The sequence below is a fragment of the Octopus bimaculoides genome, chromosome 21 (genome assembly GCF_001194135.2).
Source record: "Octopus bimaculoides isolate UCB-OBI-ISO-001 chromosome 21, ASM119413v2, whole genome shotgun sequence".
NCBI classification, from domain to species: Eukaryota; Metazoa; Mollusca; class Cephalopoda; order Octopoda; family Octopodidae; genus Octopus; species Octopus bimaculoides.
The window spans coordinates 11,823,417-11,828,702 of NC_069001.1; positions in this window are offsets into that span (position 1 = coordinate 11,823,417).

A 5,286-nucleotide genomic window follows, 5' to 3' on the forward strand; every position below is an offset into this window, starting at 1 on the left:
TATATATATATATATATATATATATATGTATGTATGTATATACATATATATATACATATATGTACACACGCACATAATAACATATACATATACATATATAGATACATACATACATACATACATACACAAATAAATGAATAATGAATATGTAGGTTGGTAGGTAGATAGATTGATTGATAGACATATTAATGTAAAGATAAAATCTCATAATGCAAATGAACATTCATTTCAATGTTAATATGATTTTATGTAACGGAGAAGATTGAAAACAATTCTATTAGAAATGTATTAAACTCCATACTCATGCAAAACAGATATCTACACGGAGAAAATAGATAATGAAACGGATATTAAAACCAATGTTATATATGTTGGATCACGGATCCAATGCGTTAAATATGTGAAATACTAGTTTAAATCGTTTCCAACGGTGCAACACGAATCAGAATTGGACTATTCTCAGTGGTGAAGGAGAAAAAGGAAGAAGAGGATTGAGGGGAGTAGGGGGCGAGAGAGGCAGAAACTGACAGACAAGGACAGAGAAAAAGAGAGAAGAGAGACAGAGAGAGAAAGGGAGAGTAAGATAGAGGAGAGTGGTGAGAGAGGAAGGTGAGGAGAGAGAGGAGAACAACCTGTAGAGAAATTTGCTCCCTTATACATTTCCTTTGCTGTGGAGCGATGTCGAATAATTTCTGATTGTGCAATAAATATGTTATTGTTTTTTTCATTTTTTACTGAATTCCATCAGAAGAATCGCTAGCTAATCCATCCATTACTAACGTAACTTTGCAAAATCTTATGAATTAATAAAAATCTTAAATATATGAAGTCTTGTGGTTGTTACTTAGCCATACGTCAACGGTGGTGGTGATTTTCCTATCACATTCATAGCGATTTCTTACTTCCTTTCACAGCAAACTTACCTCAGCTGTTGAATATTTCGCTGGCAAATTAGAATCCACAATGTCATCTCAGAAATATAATCATATTGATCATGCTGACTACCAGCAATTTGTAATATGTTTTGGCATTTATAAAATGGTTCAGATCTTTTCACATTGCTTAAAACATATATAACATTTCGTTACAGATTTAAGTTTTCTTAGCGAAGACAAATATATAATGTATTTCATAATTGGGAAGCTCTCACGCTTAGTCGAACGATTGAGACCTACATTCAATCGGAAAGAATATTTAATTACTACATGATAGTCTCCACATGTATTCATGAGTGCGTTAGTAAGTATTGTGCGTTAGAGAATATTGTGCGTTAGTAAGTTCGTGTGTGTATGTGTGTGTGCGTGAGTGTGTGTGAGTGTGCGTATGGTTGTGTGCATGTGTATGTTTGTTTGTGAAAGCGTAGCTGTGCAATTTCGTGTTTGTGTAATTGCATTTAATTGTACGCTTGTAAAGACGTCCATGTAACGGTGTACACACGTTATTTTGTGACAGAATGTGCTTGTGTAGTTGTGTGATTGTATTTGTGTGCTTTCGTATGTGCATCTGTATTTGTGTGTAGAAATGCAGTTTTGTGTTTGTTTCGGTGTATCTATCTGTACGTTTTTAATGGTATGACACAGTATGTAGACGTTTAAATGTGGGTGTCTCTGTTTCTGCACATGTGCCGCTGTATACTGTATATGTTTCTATGTAAATGCTTGTCTAAACCTAAGTATATATTTCTACCTGTGCGTGCTTGTGAGTGTGTGGGTGAATGCGTGTACATGTGCAAGTACGTGTGATTATATCTCTACGTAAACTTGAAGCTGGATATGAATGTTCATGTGTGCGTGTGTGTTTGTGTGTGTGTATGTGTGTGCGTGTGAATGAGAGTGTTTTTTGTGTATGTGGCACTATGTGTGTATGTATGTGCCTATCTGTGTGTTTGTGTTTAGGTATTCGTAATATATGTAATCGTACACATATGTATATGAGTACACGCACATACACATACTCATGCACACACGCGCACTCTCACACACATACACACACACACCCACACATATATATATGCATATATTTATATATTTATATACGCGTGTAGATATAACTATGCTTACATGTATATAATGTTGAATATGTCTACGCATGCGTGTGGTTGTGTATGTTTGTATGTTTGTGTGCACAGGTGAAGGTTGTTATCAGCTGAATCTAATTCTCAAGTCTTAGGTGACTCTAAGTCTACCACTTAGAGTCATTGCTGTTGTTGTTGTTGTTGGTGTAGTTGTTTTCGTTCATGACGATGACGATACCAATGATAGTGATGAAAATCATGTTAATTGCCATTGATGTTGTTACTGTTGTTGTTTATTAAATTAAAACGCTATTAATTTGACAGAACAATAAACAGTTAGATACTTTGAGAAGTTTTAATGAAAATGTCACCAATGGGTTTTCATGGAATCGCACTTGAAGGGTTATTGCAATGTTCACACCATTCACGCACATTTTAAAATAAATATACACGCGCACCCACAAACACATATACACACATATATAATTATATACACACATAGTGTTGGTGTCCTTTTGAATATCGGATAGATTGCTTCGCAATAATCGTTCTGGTTCTCTACGCTGCGAGATCAAATGCTTCTAACGACAGCTTTGTGTTCATAATTTCAGACCGGTACATTATGAACTATTTCTGTAGAGGGGTCGACATTTCATTTCCTCTCACGTTATTTATTTTTTCTGTCAATGTTCCCTGCGGTTTTCGTACACATATGCATACATACAGGCACGTTCCATGTTCACGAGAGACTAAGTGGTTTCTGTAAATATGTAATACCGCGGCCTGCTGGTCAGCTGTTTAACGCAAAACCTGTGGTCATTTACAAAGAGGATCTTTGTAAAACACTCTGGCACCTAGTTAGAAGGAACGCGTAAATCGTAAATATTGGCACGTTACCATTTAGCATAGAAGTGACAAATGCAGAACGCTTAAAGAAAGGAATAGTAATAGATCAATAAAAGTATTTATCAATAAAATTCACTTTGTTCAATTACAGAATTTAGAACAAGACAAGTGCCACACAAACACAACACTCGTAGCAACGTACGTTATTTATGGTATACGATAAATAGATAAGTATGTGAGTGTATGTTTAAATTTACGTATGCGCATATATAAGATAATGACAGGAATGCACCATCTACACATACATGCACACACACACACACGCACACACACACACACACACACACACACACACATATACACACACACACACACACACACACACACACACAAGCTAAAATAACGTAACAACATTTTTTTCTGCTAATATTTTTCCAATTTAATGATTAGATATTTACAAATCGTATCTCAAATTTCTCAATATGTAAACAGGTATGAAAGTGTTCACAATCATATAAGAAACAAATCTAAACGAAAATTGATGTTTGAGCTATCATAATTACCATTACGACAATCTTGAATCCTCGAGAAAACATCAACAAAACACTATCTTGTGAATCAAAACTACGTATACTAAGACAATTGTATTTTATACCTATTTACGCATTCAGGATATTACAACGCGACTTGTAGAAAGCAAGTAAACATCTATCATTAAAGAAAAAAAAATGTAAATTTCAAATGTGAATTACTGTATTATGGATTATTCTTTACTCTCTTACTTGTTTCAATCAAGTGACTGTGGCCATGCTGGAGCACCGCCTTTAGTCGAGCAAATCGACCCTAGGACTTTATTCTTTGAAAGCTTAGTAATCATTGTATCGGTCTTTTTTTCCGAACCCCTACGTTACGGGGACGTAAACACACCAGCACCTGTTGTCAAGCGATGTTGTGGGGACAAACACAGACACACAAACTTACACACACACACACACACACACACACACACATATATATATATATATATATATATATATATATATACGACGGGCTTCTTTCAGTTTCCGTCTACCAAATCCACTCCCAAGGCTTTGGTCGGCCCATGTGGTTCGTAAGCAAGCTACTTATCACACATACACACACATTACATCCATATATACATAATATATATATATATACCAGAGTAAGCACATAAATGTGAAACAAAGTGGAAATTGTAGTACTCGAATAGCGCATGTAGAGTAATATTCTCTATTGATAAACCTGCAAAGATATCACAGGAGCTCTTACTCAGAGTTTTACGTTCCCGTTCATTGGAGAGTTTTGTTCGCTGAACGGCAATGTGAAACTCTGAGCAACAGGTTTTGTGATGTCTCTGCAGCTTTATTTATAAAATGTATATATGTGTATATATATAATCGGTAAGAGCAGGGAATGCGTAGTATAGACACCACATAGTTTAAGGATTTCTGCTTAAACAATAAGGTCTTTGACGGGGGTAGATTTTGTAGCAACTAGAATGAATATAGGAACAATTGAAAATCGAGCAGGTGATATGGAGAACGAAATAATAGAGACAAAGACATTTTGGTTTCATATAAATGTATTTACATTTTCGTTGTTCTTTGTAAATACATTTATAACAAATCCGACCATGTTAATTTCCATTACTACCTACACAAACACACACTCACACACACATATAAATGCTGCATACATGTATGTATATGTATGCATTTATGGATGTGTATTTTAAATTCGGTACCATAAAGATTACATGTTGCCCTGTTTCGACCTAGGATAAACAGAATATTTTCTAAATCATTCTTAACCGAAATAAGCCTAACAGCATAAACAATACAAGTGGAGAATTGCTTTTCTTACTTTACTTGGATTCAGTTTCGACATGAAATCCCTTGGAAATCAAGCCACGATGTTAGATCTAATCACAAAGATCTTGTCTATAAATAAAAGTGAAACACGTAATGACCTGAAAACTTTCTAGAACCTTAGAAATATGCAGAAAATTTACTTCCAGGCTTTTCTTTTATATCTCGTAGAAAGAGAAAAGGAAGTATCTTATTAAGACTTCAACCGAAGGACAAGATCAGAAGCATCCAGAATAAATATAAACCTCGTAATGTGTCTTCAAAAGCCAAACTCTGCTCGTTCAACTCTCATCTATGTATATACTTATCTGCCTGTATATTCACCTATCTCAGGTTGCCTATTTGCATGTCTAATTGTCTGTTTATCTGTGTATTTGTATATGCAATTATGTATATATATATATATAATGTATGCATGTATCAGTCAATCGTTATCTTTTCGTTTGTCTATGTTTATATCACGTCTGCTCTTCACTCGCTCTCTCTCTCTCTCTCTCTCTCTCTCTCTCTCTCTCTCTCTCTCTCTCTCTCTCTCTC